Source organism: Gymnoscopelus braueri (genome assembly GCF_963280865.1).
Source record: "Gymnoscopelus braueri genome assembly, chromosome: 24".
NCBI classification, from domain to species: Eukaryota; Metazoa; Chordata; class Actinopteri; order Myctophiformes; family Myctophidae; genus Gymnoscopelus; species Gymnoscopelus braueri.
The window spans coordinates 5,028,729-5,048,481 of NC_137626.1; the positions used below are offsets into that span (position 1 = coordinate 5,028,729).

Genomic DNA, 19,753 nt, shown 5'->3' on the forward strand with positions numbered 1-19,753 from the left:
AGTCACATGTACGAGACACATGGTTGAGATTTCAGTTCCTTCTTTCTTATTCTCAGTTCACTGTCAGCTGGAAAAATGTAGTCACATGATTTGAGGTTTGTCCGAAAGTGTCTGCAAGCTTTTGTGTTTTTTTTGTGTTTTTACCTTTGTAAGCTTTGATTCTTTTGTTCTTATTGAACTTTTATGTATGTAATTAAATGATCTTTTCTATTACGGAAAGGATTCCAAATAAGCCTGATTTCTTCCTTTAATGCACAATAACTTGCCTTTTTTTTTACATGTATTGTTTCCTTTTTATATACAATGTGCAAATAAACTAAACTTAACCAAACCATCACTGTGCAGTTGTTGCTGATAAGACATAATACTGATGGCAGCACTTGACCCAGTATCATACGGTACAAATAAACATTTATATGGCTGAGATTTCAGTTCCCTATTTATTTTTCAGGTCAAATGATGTGTGGTTTGTCATACGAGTGTCTTTCCAAGTTCCCTTTCTTCACCATCGCCACCATGCATAGTTATCGCTGATGAGACAAATACAGTACATTCCACATGATGGAAAATTCATTGTATGTCTTTTGTGTTGTGTTTGCCTAGTAGCCTACACCTAACACACCTCACCTGGAACGTTTGACACGCTGCCAGGCCTTCCTTTGTTCATTCACACGACACCTCTCCCTTCAGATCAGGAATCAAGATAATCAAGAGAGGTTTATTATCACTCACTCATACAGGTAGAAGCAGTGGAAGATACTGTAGGTATGACACGTACTGTATGCTGTGACGTGTGATTGGTTGGCTTCACATTCAAACCAGCCAACCTGAGCATGGTTTGACGTGTGACGATATGAATGGATGTTTTTGTTTGGGTTCACAAACTAACTACTAAATGCAGTGTCTCAAAGGGAGCTACAGTGTCAGTGATGTGAAGCTGCTTCTTTACCTTGGAAACACATCGTTGCTGTCAGGCATAGAACCTCTTATCTCCATATTGTATTTGTTTGTGTTTTTTTCATAAATGATAAATGAATGCCATACTTGATCACACTACAGAGTCACACAAAAGTAGCAGATCTACAAGCTCAAAGCGATGCCATTTGAGCTTGTAGATGCCTTTTGAGCTTGTAGATCTGCTACTTGTTTTGAATTATAATCCTGAAAAGTAACAGTTTTGGACATAATATAAGGTTTCGACCCAACAGAGACAACATGCATGCTCTGTCTCTTTTGATTCTGAATCCTGTCATATCTCCCTCTGTTTATAACTCATACAGTATACTGTATACATAATACACCCTCTCTGTGCTCCATATGCAAATTAGCCAACTTTTATGGCAATCAGAATGGATCTGTGTGTGTGTGTGTGTGTGTGTGTGTGTGTGTGTGTGTGTGTGTGTGTGTGTGTGTGTGTGTGTGTGTGTGTGTGTGTGTGTGTGTGTGTGTGTGTGTGTGTGTGTGTGTGAGAGTGAGTGTTTGTAAGAGAGAGAGAAGGAGAGAGCAACAGAGCGAGAGAGCTTGAGAGAGAGAGAGAGAGAGAGAGAGAGAGAGAGAGAGAGAGAGAGAGAGAGAGAGAGAGAGAGAGAGAGAGAGAGAGAGAGAGAGAGAGAGAGAGAGAGAGAGAGTTTAATAGCAACGGATGAGCAGACTTGTATGAAACTTGTCTGGCAAGTGTGTGTGTGCCGTGCGAACACATGAGCATGCCTGCGGGCTCACATTGCCATGGCAACCATACCACACCCAGCACAGGAGACAGAGAGAGACAAGTTTACATGTCTCTGTACACCTCTGTGTTACTGTGAGCAGAAGTTACACAGAACAATAAACAATTAACAATAACAAATGAACATGGAGGTATAGAGGAAGTATGAAACATCCAGCTTTGCTTTTCTGGTCATTATTACATGAACACAACAAAAGACCTAGAGAGATGATTGATTGTTGGGTCAAAAAGGTCCAGGTCAAAGTAGGGAACAGATGGTAGTGTATTTATAGTGAATGGTCAGCAGGCTGTCCTGAAGACATGATGAAGTTAACATGGTGTCCTCTGTGATGCAGTTTTTTTCCCATCATCACTGATTCACTGTTAGTGACAAATGAACTACCTAACCTAATAATCATTCATAAGTGATAACATTATGATATCATTGTCATTCAGATGTTTGATGCTGTCTTGTCTATCAATGTGGGTATAAAGAGCACATACAGTGTGCGTGTGGCTGAGAGGAGGGGGTGCATTTGGTTGTGTTGAAGAATTTGTCAGCAACGGTTGTTTTGTTCGTTTGGATTCATTCCTGACATGATCAGACTTGTGATGTCTGGCTGCAGTAAAACACATGCTGATACACTGCAGGTCAGACTGCAATGGAAGAGGCTTGGACTGACATTCATGAACCATACATACTGTACCACTTGTATCATTTTATACATAATGGAACATCCATACCTATTGCAGTGTGTACGCACGCACGCACGCACGCACGCACGCACGCACGCACGCACGCACGCACGCACGCACGCACGCACGCACGCACGCACGCACGCACGCACGCACGCACGCACGCACGCACGCACGCACGCACGCACGCACGCACGCACGCACACACACACACACACACACACACACACACACACACACACACACACACCAATTCTTTACTCTCCAATTGCACACTTCTTACTCCAGAGCATGTTGACACTTGCAGTTTTGTAGGAAGGATTCAGCGTGCAGCAACAGTTAAATACCATTGTGTTGACAGAGCCAATAACCCCACCACCAGCTCCAGGAAAACTGTACATAATATACAGCAATACAAAAATATTTGGAATAGATAAATACCAAGATGCATGAGAGTTGAAAGAACAAAAATAATCATTCTATGAAACCGCAGAAGATTGTCACTCCACATTATTACAGAGATTTGTATTATATTTTTTATCAATTACGTTGTTTCTAAAAAGAAAAAGCTCTGTTATTTATTTCATACAACTAGTCTTTCAAGAGCCTTTCATAGATGAGCTTGCCAACTATAGATCCAAGAGCACGCCTCTCTTCACTCCCATTGCAAGAAAAACAAAAGTTGCTAGACGACGGATGGCAGACACTGTGGACACATACTGTATTTGTTGCTGTTTTAATTTGAAATTACATTTTGAGGAGTAGCTCTTCTGCAGTTTACACTGCTATTCAGAGGCAGAGAAGTCTGAGCTTTTATTGTGGCGGGATTAAGGTTCCATTTTTGGTCCAGTAAGCACACACCTGTTGGTCTATTCTGTTGTCCCAGTGACCTGGTTCAGCCTACTGCAGGGGTCACATGTGTCTCCTGCTGACACTTCTCCTCTTAATGTCTGATCTACTCCTTCTCTTCCTCCATGCTCCTCCACAGCAGAGTGTCAGTGACTGGTCTCCGACAGTGGTTCTCAACCTGTGGGTCGGGACCCCCAGATGGGTCCCCACATGATTTTGGGAGGGTCCCCAGATGACAGTAAAGTGACAATTTAACGACTTTTAAGACCTTTTAATACCTAAAAAAGAAGGGAAAAAAGAAAATGAAATGCAATTAAATGAATTGAAAACAGAGCATAACTGAATCAAAAGTAACAAACTATACTATAACAAATGGTCACGTGTGTGTGTGTGTGTGTGTGTGTGTGTGTGTGTGTGTGTGTGTGTGTGTGTGTGTGTGTGTGTGTGTGCGCGCGCGTGTGTGTGTGTGCATGCATGCGTGCGTGTGTGTGTGTGTGTGTGTGTGTGTGTGTGTGTGTGTGTGTGTGTGTGTGTGTGTGTGTGTGTGTGTGTGTGTGTGTGTGTGTGTGTGTGTGTGTGTGTGTGTGTAATCATGGTGGGCATTAGTAAACTAGTCCAGTTAGACTAGGTGAAGGGGATCAGGAATTACATTGATATGCTGCCAGGGTCTTTCCTGTGTTGTTCATTCACACAGCACCTCTGCCTTCATATGAAGAATCAAGAGAATCAAGAGAGGTTTATTATCACTCATACAGGTAGAAGCAGTGGAAGGTACTGTAGGTACGACACATACTGTATGGTGTGACGATATGAATGGATGTTTTTGTCTGGGTTTACAAACTACTACATTTACCTAAATCACTTTCTCAAAGGAAGCTACAGTGTCAGTGTGTGAAGCTGCTTCTTTACCTTGGAAACACATCGTTGCTGTCGGGCATGTGTTTTTTCATAAATTAATGCCCTACTTGATCAAACAAGCTCAAAGCGATGCCTTTTGAGCTTGTAGATCTGCTACTTTTGCTATTTCTGAATTTGACTCCTGAAAAGTAACAGTTTTGGACATAATATGAGGTTTCCTCAGGACAGAGACGACATGCATGCTCTGTCTCTTTTGATTCTGAATCCTGTCATATCTCCCTCTGTTTATAACTCATACAGTATACTCTGTGCTCCATGTGTGTGTGTGTGTGTGTGTGTGTGTGTGTGTGTGTGTGTGTGTGTGTGTGTGTGTGTGTGTGTGTGTGTGTGTGTGTGTGTGTGTGTGTGTGTGTGTGTGTGTGTGTGTGTGTGTGTGTGAGGGAGAGAGAGAGAGAGAGAGAGAGAGAGAGAGAGAGAGAGAGAGAGAGTTTAATATCAGCGGATGAGCAGAGTTTTATGAAACTTGTCTGGCAAGTGTGTGTGTGCCGTGCGAACACAAGAGTATGCCTGCAGACTCACATTGCCATGGCAACCATACCACACCCATGCAGCACAGGAGACAAAGACAGCCACGTTTACATGTCTGTACACCTCTGTGTTAATGTGAGCTTCATAAGTTACACAGATGTAACAACAACAAATGAACATGAAGGTATAGAGGCAGTATGAAACATCCAGCTTTGCTTTTATGGTCATTATTACATGAACACAACAAGACCCAGAGAGGTATTTGACTTTTGGGTCAAAAAGGTCAAGGTCAAAGTAGGGAACAGTTGGGAGTATATATAAAAATATTGTGAATGGTCAGCAGGCTGTCCTGTAGACATGATGAAGTTAACAGGTGTCCTCTGTGATGCAATTGTTTACCCATCATCACTGATTCACTGTTAGTGACAAATTAACTACCTAACTTAATAATTAATAATAATTAATAAGTGATAACATTATGATATCATTGTCATTCAGATGTTTGATGCTGTCTTGTCTATCAATGTGGGTATAATATAAAAAGCACATACAGTATGTGTGTGTGGCTGAGAGGAGGGGGTGCATTTGGTTGTGTTGAAGAATTTGTCAGCAACGGTTGTTTTGTTCGTTTGGATTCATTCCTGACATGATCAGACTTGTGATGTCTGGCTGCAGTAAAACACATGCTGATACACTGCAGGTCAGACTGCAATGGAAGAGGCTTTGACTGACATTCATGAACCATACATACCACTTGTATTATACATGTGGAACATACATTGCAGTGTGTATTTGCATGTTGGAGACTGTTGTGTTTTTGACAACAATACAGAACCATGTAAAGATAAATGTCTCAACAACTAAATGTAAGCTGACACGTAGCTTCAGGTTGGACCAGTTTGACGTCACAGATGTTTGTCTAGTTGAAAATGCAACCTCAGATGAACTCAAACACCTGGGTTTCTGTATGTAGTCTATGTACATGATTATGTTAAGAACACAGTTTATTATACAGTATGCATACAATTATTTTTAGGAAACAGTTCATAATAATGTACATTATTATTTAAATAATACAGTCGTTGATACAGTATGTAGGCCTTTACTAATTATTCTAAGAGCATAGTTCAAAATACTGTACTACTATTATGTTAACCGCTTAAACCCTACTATATACATTGTTAGGGACAGGTAGATTTTTAAAGAAGGGTACCCCTGGAGAAAATGTATGTGCCCTGATCTAAAATGGCATGACCCTCCCTTTGACAAAAAAAATAAATCAATGACCCTCCCCAAGTGATTAAAAAAAAAAGATGAACCCTCCCCGCCTAGGAGTGTCACGATATATTGTCCCACGATATAGCCTATCATGGTTTTAAAATGTGACGATAGGTATTGTCATGATGTCATACTGTATCGTAATATTTTTTTGTTATTAAAACACTTTCCTTTTTTTTTTTGCCTATGAAAGTTATAGGAGTTCTTACTGTATGGTGTATGATATGAAATGTAAAGCTTATCATAATCACAGTAATTATTAATCATGTCTTCCATCATATTCAAGGTATTTTGGAGAAACAGACTCCAGTCACTTTCAGTTTAAAGCACTGCTGAGAGGAGGTGTTGTGGGTCAGATGATGCTCGTTTACGCTCGTTAATCAAAGCAATTATGCCTCTGCACTCTCAAATAGGCCTACATCTAATCTAAGATGGTTTACATGGTATTATACTGTATCTGGTATTATAGATTTTTTTGAGCTGTTGGAAATAACTAGGCTGCACTTGGTTGGTAAAGTCCAGATGACAAGAATATGAGGTTTGTGGAATTTATAGTCATGCATTGTTATATTATATTATATTTGTTATATTAGTCTATCTGTCCTCTGAAACAATGGGTTTATAGTTAGTGAGAACTTCACTTCTCCCTTAAGCTTGCACAAATGTATTTATTTGTGTGTACAAAGCACTTTGTAATTGTTTTTTAAAGTGCTTTATAAAGTTAGTTTAAACTAAAGATGATGGCCAATGTTGATGATACATGAGAAAAGAACATTAATAATGTATCATATCGATATCATATGCCCAACATCATGTATTGTATCATGAAATTAGTGTATCTTGACACCCCTAACCCTCCCCATCATCCCCGTCCGATGTTTTGCTTTCCACATTACTGTAGTCAGTCTTGCTAAATGCACAGTGTAGTATCTGTAGTGGTAGCAGAATGGATAGTGTTCTCAACTTCGATGTGGGAAACCCATTGAATCCTGTTCAGATTGAAGAAAGTTGAGTATTTGGTAACAGTAGTCAGAGCTGGCCCTGAGGAATTTGATGCCTATATAGGCAGCATTTTACCTGGTGCCCCCGCCCCCCATAGCCTATTATTTAATAATAAATAAGGCTATTTCACAAACACAAATAACTAGGACACCGTGTAAATTACAAAAGCCAAATTACAATTTACAATTTTGGCATTTAGCAGACGGGATTTACAGTAAGCAAGATAAACTCAGTAATCTAGGATCATAGATAAACCAATAACCTATCATCAGTCTAAACATTATAATGATATAAAAAATAAAAAAAAGTATGTACATTGAAACTATACACACACTTAGGATGCCAGGTCAACAATGACCTGGCATCTGTCTAAATAAAATGCTATCTAAATTACATTTTAACGTTTGCATAAGACTGCATGGTCATCAAGGCTAGAACATTTAAAACAAAACTATTATATATTAATATTAATGAATTTGTATTGGGTGTTATCTGAGTAGATAGAAAGGTGTTTTATTATCTCCTGGAATAGAGAGCGAGAGAGAGAGAGAGAGAGAGGACCTCTGAAAGTCTTATTAAAGAAATGTAACTTAACGTGCTGTACTGCACGTCATTGCCATTCACGTGGCCGTTGCATGTGCATTTTGCACGCATATTCACGTCATGTACTTTCTGTACCATGAAATTATAAACCGGTTTTGCACATACCTAGGGATGTACAGTATGCAGCACTCCTTAAATGATCTGGAATGTACCCTTCTAACAATACAGATCGATTTATTTGCATATTGAAACAGATTTGAAATGTCAAACATGTCAAGCCTCTGACGTTTTTACATGTAGTTCATCATGCAACACGTGTGTGTTCCGCCCTCAAATTCTTCTTATGGAGGCCATCACCCCTGCCCGCACACACGCGTTAAAGTCTATTTAAGTTAATGTAAATATATATTAAGTTCTAAATAAAAACGGGTTTCACTCCCACTCTTTTTCCCCACTGTTGACCACTGTTTTGCTGTACTAAAAAGGTATATAAAAAACTGACTATTTTATCAATTCAAAATTGCATGACCCTCCCTTGGATTCAAAGTAGAATTGGCTGACCCTCCCTTGGACTAAAATTAGAAAGGCATGACCCTCCCCTATTTTCCTCCAGGGACCCCCCTCTGTAAATTTCGACTGGTCCCTTATTATTAATTAAGAAGGTTCATGATATGTTTTTACATCTGTCGGTGTCATAAATGCATGCTAATTAACCCATTAAAACCGGGAAAGCATCTGTGTCATTTTAGATTTTTGCGTTGGCTATTCAAAAATAGCAGATATACATCTGCTATTTTTGATCATTTTAGAACAATCTTGAAAGTGTGAGAACTACTGATTTAGAAGGCATTTGTCTTAATTTCATTTGTTAATCGTTAGAGGGTCAAATATCCTCATACAACCACAACCACATTCAAAGACCTGACCTTATCTACACTGGAGGCCAGCTGTAGACAAACATAAAAGCAGTGTTGAATTATAACACAACTCTGAGTGAGAAAACAATACAAGATGGAGTTTTATCAGAGGCTGCCACTGAATTCCTCAGTGGCCGAAGTGTGTGTGTGTGTGTGTGTGTGTGTGTGTGTGTGTGTGTGTGTGTGTGTGTGTGTGTGTGTGTGTGTGTGTGTGTGTGTGTGTGTGTGTGTGTGTGTGTGTGTGTGTGTGTGTGTGTGTGTGTGTGTGTGTGTGTGTGTATGTGTGTGTGTGTGTGTGTGACAATGACATTCATTAACCATAAATACCACTTTACACATGTGGAACATCCATATTGCACTGTATAGGTATGCATGTTGAAGACTGTTGTGCTTTTGACAACAATACATAATCCTTGTCTCAACAAGGAAATGTAACGTGACACTTAGATTCAGGGTAGACCAGATTGACGTCACAGTCTCACATATGTTTTTGTAGTTGAGTTTTGAGGAAGAGAGAACTCCCTCAGATGAACTCAGACACTCGACATCGATGGATGTGAAGAAGCAACGTCTTTTCTTTCAGCGTCTCATCTGCAGATGAAGGTAAAATGTCTCTTTGATTTAAACTTGATGTGAATTCACCTTCCCAGAAGGGAATAGTTTACAAGTTTATTCTGCTTCGTATAGTCACATTGCATAATACGATGACTGTATGGATTTTATTTTTTTAAATACTTAAAGGGATACTTCACTTTCGGGCCGGGGACACATTTAAAAAAAATATTAAAAATAAATGAAAAAAGTTATGGAAAATTCATGGCCCCCTCACACATTAGTAGGACACTCTAATGCGTGAGGGGGCCATGAATTTTCCATAACTTTTTTCATTTATTTTTAATATTTTTTTTAAATGTGTCCCCGGCCCTAAAGTGAAGTATCCCTTTAACTACTTATGCATTGCATAACACAACTCTATGAAAGTATGATCAATACATAAGGTCAACACAAGGCTCTAGTCTTGCATGGTGTTTAATAGAAAACATAAGCTGTGTTGTGGAGTTGTGTGTCTCAGTAGCGGGAGTCCTGTAGATTATTGTCTGCTGGTACAACTAATAATATTTTAAATAACTGCAGGACTTACAATACAGGTCGTGGATTGTATTAGTACAGGATGATGTGATTGTAGAGGCTGACAGATAAACAGATATAATACCAACATGGGTTTGTTCTCCTTTGAGAAGTGTGTGACTGTGCCTGTCAGTGTACAGTAGTCTATACAGCTGTGGCTGTTCCTTTAATACTTAATGACTCAAAGCAGCACTATGTAGTTTTGGGTGTCAGTGGCCACTTTGGACACAAATAACATGGCAGCCAACGTCTTTGACTTCATTACCCAAGAGTCTCTGCAAGCATGTCTGGTGAGGACGCGCTGTGATTGGCCAGTCGTTGCTTTGACTGGCAGTTCTGCCTTCCTTGGTGCCTTGGCAAATGCCAGGATGAAACTCATTGTCTCCCCTTTACATAGTAATACAGTCAAACCCCTAGCAGGGACCCCCCTGAGTCTATACATTTATGCAAGGATGATTGTTATTGCTTAAACGTGTAACTTTTATAATTTTGTGGGACATATGCTATATCAGGGGTCTTCAAGGTTTTTCAGGCCAAGGACCCCTTAGCTGAGAGAGAGATGGAGCAGGGACCCCCACTACATATTGTATGAAATAGGAATTGTGTTGCAGATTAAACTTTTTTCATAGATTTAATAGATAGACTTGTTTGACACTGTCATCAGTGTTGGATGCATGTTAATGTGTATTTTCAGACATTTGACTTAAACTGTCAATACTTACCTTCCACTCTGTACTTAGTCTGCTCTTTTTTCCCTTTACACCAAACTTCTTTGCCAAAAATAGCTGATCTACAAGCTCACAGAGTGCAATCTCAAGCGAGGCGTTGTGAGCTTGTAGATCTGCTATTTTTGGGATGTCAGAATAGGGATGCTAGGGTTCAAGTGGTTAATGTAAAAATAATATCCTACCACACAAAGGTTTGGTGGCCCCCCTGTAGTAACTCTGACGACCCCTTAGGGGTCCCGGACCCCCTGTTGGAGACCCCTGTGTTATATAGTTGTTAAAAAGATACATAAGTCTGTGCTTTAAGTCTGTGCTTGTTTCTAACAATCACCAGTCCTTTAAAACATGGATTTGATATTTGATTATCTGTACATTTAACATATTTGAAAAGCTGGGGAAGTGAAGTGCATGTTATAGTAAAATAATAATTACTGTATGTCTCCTTTAGTTGTTGTTGTTTGCACATAGCCCTATTAGCCCATGTGGAATTTGTCCTCTGCTTTTATCCATTATTAGGAGCAGTGGCAAATGACAGTGATTATGTATGTTTAATGTATTTTATGTGTGTACATTCATGCAATTAATTCCAAACCTCACTGATAACAATAGTTTTTGAACTGGGTCAACATCTTTATAATGCTCATGCAGTACGCATACTCTCCTCTTTGGGTCTCCTACCAGAACCGCTGCCGGTCATCAAATCATTAGCTTAGGAATGCGACAAAAACCAAAAAAATATCCATGAATTCAAGTCTCCGTGGGGTGACTAATCTATATAGGAAAAAAAGGTCATTTTGGGGGTGAACTATCCCTTTAATACTTTTTTCCCCACACCAAATGGCATTTTTATTGAATTTTGAACACTTGAGTAACCTCTAATGAAAACGTGATTGTATGTAGTGAAGATTTGGCGGACCCCCTGTAGTTAGTTTTAGGACCCCCTGGGGGTCCCGGACCCCCTAGAAGACCCATATGCTGTAGGCTATACCCTTTTTTGTATTTGGGAGCCCTCCCAAATACATAAAACGGTATACAGGGTTCCGTAAGGGGCTAAACTGATCAACTCCTTCTGGCGACTGCAGAGGAAGCTCACTAAAATAAATACGGCCAGATTCAGTGGTAGGAGGCAGGCAGGTTATGACGGCTGATGCAGAGCACTGACAGGCGGATATGTGTGAGGGTCTGTCTCTCTCTAGTGGTTCTATACCTGGCTGTTTGGTTTATCCCTAGCTGTAGAATACAACTCTCGTAGACGTATTTATGATTCTGACGTTTTCAATCTACGAGAGTTGTAGGGTTCACCCCCCATGGACACAGGGACTTTCAGCACTATGCCCCGTAGACACTCCAAACATGTACAAATTGAAAATAAAGGTGCTTACCCCCACGCCCTAAATGTTAACTCTCGCTACGGGATAGTAGTTTAATGTAATAATCCATATCTTTCAATAAAGAAGTGTTTTAATTCTGTCTCTGGCCGATTCTGTCGGAAGTTCCCAATGGGCGGTAGTGACGCGCCCAACTGGTGAAACCCGGAATTACACTCAATGTAAACAGGAAGTAAACGAGGGTGAAAAAATGGCGTTCGGCCATAGACGGCATTAAAACACTTCTTTATTGAAAGATATGGATTATTACATTAAACTACTACCCCGTAGCGAGAGTTAACATTTGGGGCGTGGGGTTAAGCACCTTTATTTTCAATTTGTACATATTTGGAGTATCTACGGGGTATAGTGCTGAAAGTCCCTGTGTCCATGGGGGGTGAACCCTACAACTCTCGTAGATTGAAAACGTCAGAATCATAAATACGTCTACGAGAGTTGTATTCTACAGCTAGTTTGTCCCATTAAAATGGATCAAGCATGAGCTGCTAGTTAATGGATTTTGTATTGATTTGCAATGTTCTATTATGTTTGTTTTGATTTGTTTGTCGGCAGTGAATTGGAATGTGCTCTGATGAAACTTCTTTGGCTGTTAAAGGACGACTTCACCACTTTTCAACCTATCTTCATATAATTGGTCCTCACTAATACTCATGATAAAATGGTACAATGTTTTTCTACTCGGTCTGTGTCTCAGAGGAGGGCTGTGGACAGTTCAGAGTCCCGTCTACCAGTGACATCATCAATGGGGAATCCAAGCTAATAGAAACTGCAGGCTTTCTATTCCTGGAAAGTTGCAATGCAATAAAAGAAGCCATTGTTCTCGTGTTAATAAAAATCTAAATAAAAAATGTGAAATCTTGTTGGGAAAAAAAATCATGCCTAACGATGATGTCACTGGTAGACGGTTTCTGGACTGTCCACAGCCCTCCTATGAGACACAGACCAAGTAGAAAAAAATGGTACCATTTTATCATGAGTATTAGTGAGGACCAATTATATGAAGATAGGTTGAAAAGCGATGAAGTCGTCCTTTAAAGACTGAGTCGCGTCGGGTTGCCAACCGTCCCGTAAAATACGGAATCGTTCCTTATTTGGAAACTAAAAGACGTGTTCCGTATTGAACTGTTACGGGACGCACTATGTTCCGTATTTTGGGGTCGTGGAATGACGGCGCGATTTTTATATGAGAGAGAGTATTTCTCACTCACACTCACACACACCCACACACAAACGAGACGGAGCAGCCGTCCTGTCTCTTCTCTGTGTGAGTGAGAGCTCAATGCGGGTGTCATTCAGTGTTGCCAAGTATAGTGAGAGAAATGAGCCAGCCGACCTACAAAAACAAGCCAAAAACAAGCCAAATTTTGTTCAAGGGAAGTTGCGGGAAATAAGCAGACTTGGCAACGCTGGCTATGAAGCCATTGTCTGGGAGTGCGCTCAGCAGCTCATTGGCTCATTACTCATAACACGACCAATGAGAGTTAGCGCTTTCACGTTGCTAGGATACGTTCTGCCCTGCGCTGCCTGCCTGTGACATGGTTCAGCGCGCACGGTGGACTGGTTGACAACAGACAGCATGCCTCAGGAGAACGTTTTTTAGCAAGATGTCAGTATTTCTATTTACCTGCCCTGGCAGCCTACATATTGGCTGCTGATGTGGGCATAGTCTAGGCTATTTCAGTAGACTAATATGGTTGATTGTTTATTAATGTTGAGTTTTTAAAGTCTAATAAATAAACATTTATTTAATATATATTAATCAATATAATTAAATAGTGTGCCCATTTAAAGAATAACTCTTATATATATTAATCAATATAATTAAATAGTGTTTCCATTTAAAGAATAACTCTTATATATATTAATCAATATAATTAAATAGTGTTTCCATTTAAAGAATAGCTCTTATATATATTAATCAATATAATTAAATAGTGTGCCCATTTAAAGTTATGCTCATCTGGAAAACGGAATTCTTCATAATGGATTAACAGTTAATAAATACATAAATCATATAATTAATATATAATAATTCAATATAATTAATATAAATTTCATAGATTTTTTTATTTAGATTTCATAGATTTCTATGCATTTCAGGAGTTTGCGGGGCTGGCTCCCCCAAAATAATTAAATAACCCTAACAACCCTAACCCTAAAACCCAATTAAAGTATCAAAAAAACTCCCAAAAAAAAAGAATTAAATAACCGTAACAACCCTAACCCTAAAACCCAAATAAAGTATGAAAAAAATAATAATAATCCGCGCAAAACCACAAAAAAAAATGCGCGCGCGTGAATGTGTCCCGTATTTCCATTTCTGAAAGTTGGCAACCCTGCACATTATAGCCTATAAATGTCATAACATGTTGTGAGCTTATAGATCTGCTACTTTAGGTGTAGGAGTTTTAACCATGTTAAATTCATTGAAAACACCCCTCCTTGGTTCTGGTGACTGGTATTGTCCTTCTATAGACCACCGAAGTCCTGACGTCATTCGTTCATCCCCAGGTTTGCGGAAGTAATTTCTCTATGGAGAATAACATTGGGTCATCTTAGAATCGTCTCATATAAGAATTGTGGTCCAAAAATAAACAAACTGTCCCGGCGTTATTGTCAGGGAGGAGGTTCTATATCGTTTATGATAGTCAGTCACTTATATTTGATACAGTCTGTTTCTGGCGAAAATGTAACTAATTCGGCGGAAGTAACATTATCGTTTTCTCACCGTCAGTTGATGCTTCATATCCATAAGAGTCAAACCGCCGGGGTCATTTGTTTATTTTTGGAACACAGTTCTTATTTGACGCGATATTAAAGACGTCTATGGGATTCAGAATGGGGGTGGAAAACTGCGAACCAGGTAGACAAACAAAGGATGTGTAAATGACGTCAGACTTCGGTGGTCTATGTGAGGGGGCTGTTTTTTCAATTATATTTTTCATTTATTTTCAATATTTTTTTGGGGGGGAAATGTAAAAAATTAAATGTAAAAAGTAAAATAAAAAGGAGGGAAAAAGGTAATTGAAAAAAATCGTCCCCCTCATGCATTAGAAGGACAATATCAGTCACCAGAACCAAGAAATGGGGTGTTTTTAATTAATCTAACATTGTTAAACTGGGGTTTGTATAGGAAGGGGGCGTGTCTGATAAAATGAATATCAAATGACTGAATCAAGCAACATCAAAACTGTCTGTGTGAAACACAAAAGCCTGAGTAGATGTTAAAATGACTTCAAACATGTTTGGGAGTGAAATATCCCTTTAAAACCTTGAGAAATCATCAGCCTACTAAGCCTAGCCTACACACCTGATGTGGATTGAGATTGTTTTTTGCCGAATACGGCTGTGAAAATGGTGGTGGCAGCTATGATAATGCTGATTTATTTTCCTTTTACCAGATAGAAACACCAGGTAACAACAGATTGTTACAAACACCTCCTTCCATTGGTGAGCCATCAGCCATGAAGTCTCACAGCTGACATCTCTGACAGACTGGGTGAGTTGGACATGGAAACAACTTCATTAAGTGAACAAAACACCCTCACCTCCCCAGGAATGAAACACACCATGTCACACAACCTCCTTCAACTACAATCATATTTCAACAAACCTAAAATACATCTATAAATCTGTTTTAACTTTCCCCAATGGAGTCTTTGTTATTTAATGTGGTTAATGTGCACCATCTAGTGGTCTTATTGTGAAACGACAACACCTGATCACTGATTTCTCTGCTGTAGAGTTTACACTGATTCATCATCTCAGACTCCATTGTATTTTATCCACCTTTAATACAGATTGTATGTAGAAACATGCAACACTTATAACGTTTTAATTATGTCTAAAGTTTTGTGAATCTGTTCTCTTCCCTTCATGACAGCAGCAATTTATTTAAGAACCACTTCAACCATTTTCTAAATATCTTCATATAATTGGTCCTCATTAATGCTCATTATAAGTAGATGCACCATTACTGTCTTCTCTCTCTGTGTCTCAGAGGAGGGATGTGGACAGTTCAGAAACCTGCCTACCAGTGACATCATTGGTAGACAGGTTTGGTCAAAACTAGTTTTCGAACCGTTTATTTTGTATTAATGCAAGAACAATGACTTCTATGTCAGCATGCTAACGTTCCAGGAATAGAAAGGCTGTAGGTTCTATTAGCTTGGAATCTGCATCGACTGGTAGGCAGGTTTCTGAACTGTCCACATCCCACCAATGAGACACAGAGTGAGTAGACATACATTGTGCCACCTTATAATGAGCATAGTGAGGACTAATTATATGAAGATAAGGTTGAAAATGTCTGAAGTGCTCCTATCAATCAATAAGGGATCATCTGGAGTCATCTACTGTCACTCTATATGTAAATGTGTATTATCCCTTTGATTATAATATATAATACTATTTGACTATAGTGCTATTATGTAAGTTTAACTTTAAAGTGATTTCACACCTACTTCTGCCCTAGGAGTTGGAGAATCGTGTCATCGTCACTTTCTGAAACAAAGCTGTTCTTTCTTTCTTTCTTTCCAGGTACTGAATGTCTTCTATTTCTTTGATGTTGAACATTTGTGTGATTAAGTTGTAAGTATGTACATAATACAGTAACATGGTGTTTGTTATGCAAGGGATAATCAATGGGGAGACAGGGTGATTAGACACAAGGGGTTTTGACCTGCTCCACATTGATTATCCTGCTTACTACACGGCTACTTAATAAAGAAATTAATACATTGACCCAAAAGTAACAACAAAACGAAGGATTTCATTGCTTATGGTAATTAAAAGTATTCCATTAATGTATGCCAGGTGGTCCAGTGTGACGCGGTGCCTCGGAACTAGAAGTGTTGATCAAATAGAATACATTTTCAGTTACTGTATTATTTAGACTCTGTACCTGCATGGTCGCTCTTTTTCCCTCCACACCAACTCTCAGAAAATAGCCGATCTACAAGCTCACAGTGAGCTTGTGGATCTGCTATTTTCGGCTAATGTTATGTTCCCCATCACACAAAGATTTGGCGGACTCCCTGTAGTTAGTCTGAGGACCCCCTGGGGGTCCCGGACCCTCTGTTGAAGACCCATGCTGTAGGCCAGCGGTGGGCAACTTTGATGATGGAGAGGGCCACTATATTTCCACACTCACTCCAGAGGGACACATTGCAGTGTTGGACAGACACCTCTTATCTCCGTATTTTTACTTTTTTCGTAAATTAATGCCGTACTTGGCCATTCTGTCACACAAAAGTAGCAAAAGTAGCAGATCTACAAGCTCAATTTTGAGCTCATAAATCTGCTATTTTTGCTATTTTTTATTGGAATCCTGATTTTTTTTCTTTGCTATTTTTTAATTGAAATCCTGAAAAGTGACATTTTTATTTAATTTCAAATGCATTTAGTTATACTTATGTTAACTTTATGAACTTAAATACAAATACATTGGACATAAATAAGACAATAGAAATGTAATACCAGTCATTAAACGGGTCATGTTTGCATGGTTGGAATTGGAACAGCTGAAATCAATGATATATCAGTATTCCTATATTAACCTGCGGTCGCATTAAGTGAAGGTGGGGGCCGCATGTGGCCCCCGGGCCGCCAGTTGCCCATGTATGCTGTAGGCTATACCTTTTTTGGGCGGTGAAACCGCCCCTATATGTGAGGTTTGGATATTTGCACACCAAATCCTGCGCTGTGATTGGCCACAAATGTACCCCGCCTAACCCTGCACCGTGATTGGCCAATCACAGTCTATTCAGGACTGTGATTGGCTAGGGAAACATGACACATGTGCATAGCCCTATATAAGAAACCATAACTTTAAAAAAAACATAAATTTGTTTTTTTTAAAGTTATGGTTTCTTCCATCACTTCTTCCATCACTTCTTCCATCACTTCTTCCATCACTGTGATGACCACTGTGACCACACCGCCCACTTCACACTGGGTGTGATTTTTTGTATTTGGGAGCCCTCCTAAATACATAAAAAGGTATACAGGGTTCCGTAAGGGGCTAAACTGATCAACTCCTTCTGGCGACTGCAGAGGAAGCTCACTAAAATAAATACGTCCAGATTCAGTGGTAGGAGGCAGGCAGGTTATGACGGCTGATAATGCCGAGGTTAAGCACTGACAGGCGGATATGTGTGAGGGTCTGTCTCTCTCTAGTGGTTCTAAGACCTGGCTGTTTGGTTTGTCCCATTAAAATGGATCAAGGATGAGCTGCTAGTTAATGGATTTTGTATTGATTTGCAATGTTCTATTAGTATTGATTTGTTTGTCGGCAGTGAATTGGAATGCGCTCTGATGAAACTTCTTTGGATGTTAAAGACTGAGTCGCGTCATTGAAAGTAGCACATTATAGCCTATAGTGTATAAATGTCATAACATGTTGTGAGCTTAATATGTAGATCTGCTACTTTAGGTGTAGGAGTTTTAACCATGTTAAATTCATTGAAAACACCCCTCCTTGGTTCTGGGGACTGATATTGTCCTTCTATGTGGGGCTGTGTTTTTTCAATTATGTTTTTCATTTATTTTTTATTTGTTTGGGGGGGGAAATGGAAAAAATGAAATGTAAACAATAGAATAAAAATGAATTAAGGAAAAAAGTAATACAAAAAAAATCGTCCCCCTCACGCATTAGAAGGACAATATCAGTCACCAGAACCAAGAAATGGGGTTATTTAATTAATCTAACATGGTTAAACTGGGGTTTGTATAGGAAGGGGGCGTGTCTGATAAAATGAATATCAAATGACTGAGCAACATCAAAACTGCCTGTGTGAAACACAAAAGCCTGAGTAGACGTTAAAATGACTCCAAACATGTTTGGGAGTGAAATATCCCTTTAAAACCTTGAGAAATCATCAGCCTACTAAGCCTACACACCTGTTGTGGATTGAGATTGTTTTTTTGCGGAATACTACTGTGAAAATGGTGGCGGCAGCTATGATAATGCTGATTTATTTTCCTTTAACCAGATAAAAACACCAGGTAACAACAGATTGTTACAAACACCTCCTTCCATTGGTGAGCCATCAGCCATGAGGTCTCACAGCTGACATCTCTGACAGACTGGGTGAGTTGGACAACAAAACACCCTCACCTCCCCAGGAATGTAACACACCATGATGTCACACAACCTCCTTTAACTACAATCATATTTCAACAAACCTAAAATACATCTCTAAATCTGTTCTAACTTTCCCTAATGGAGTCTTTGTTATTTAATGTGGTTTATGTGCACCATCTAGTGGTCTTATTGTGAAATGACAACACCTGATCACTGATTTCTCTGCTGTAGAGTTTAAACTGATATTAATCATCTCTGACTCCATTGTATTTTATCCACCTTTAATACAGATTATAAAGTTTTAATTATGTCTAAAGTTGTGTGGATCTGTTCTCTTCCCTTCATGACAGCAGCAATTTATTTAAGAACCACTTCAACCATTTTCTAAATATCTTCATATAATTGGTCCTCACTAATGCTCATTATAAGTAGATGCATCATTACTGTCTTCTCTCTCTGTGTCTCAGAGGAGGATGTGGACAGTTCAGAAACCTGCCTACCAGTGACATCATTGGTAGACAGGTTTGGTCAAAACTAGTTTTCGAACCATTTATTGGGCGGTGAAACCGCCCCTATATGTGAGGTTTGGACATCGACATTCGCTGCACTGTGATTGGCCACCATTGTACTCCCCCCCACCCATTGCACCCCCCCAACCCTGCGCTGTGATTGGCCACCAGTGAACCCCCCTAACCCTGCACCGTGATTGGCCAATCACAGTCTATTCAGGACTGTGATTAGCTAGTGAAACATGACTCATGTGCATAGCCCTATAAATAGGACTATGCACATTTTTTTAAGTTAGGGGTGTACAATGGTTGGTCCACAATATTACTTTTCTTTAAGTGAACTTCCATCACTGTGATGACCACTGTGACCACACCGCCCACTTCACACTGGGTGTGATTTTTTTAAATTAATGCAAGAACAATGACTTCTATGTCAGCATGCTAACGTTCCAGGAATAGAAAGGCTGTAGGTTCTATTAGCTTGGAATCTGCATCGACTGGTAGGCAGGTTTCTGAACTGTCTACATCCCACCAATAAGACAC

General features: G+C 39.5%; 1 protein-coding gene across 1 annotated transcript in view; it reads left to right on the plus strand.

Annotated features, from left to right (window-relative positions):
- Window positions 1–8,894: 8,894 nt before the first annotated feature.
- Window positions 8,895–19,753, plus strand: part of LOC308080359 (NLR family CARD domain-containing protein 3-like) — a 31,205-nt gene continuing 20,346 nt past the window's right edge. Inside the window, exons 1-4 of the mRNA XM_080422183.1 lie at window positions 8,895–8,979; window positions 15,019–15,116; window positions 16,157–16,207; window positions 18,610–18,707. The gene's annotated coding sequence lies outside the window, so the exon portion shown is untranslated. The remainder of the gene's footprint in view (window positions 8,980–15,018; window positions 15,117–16,156; window positions 16,208–18,609; window positions 18,708–19,753) is intronic.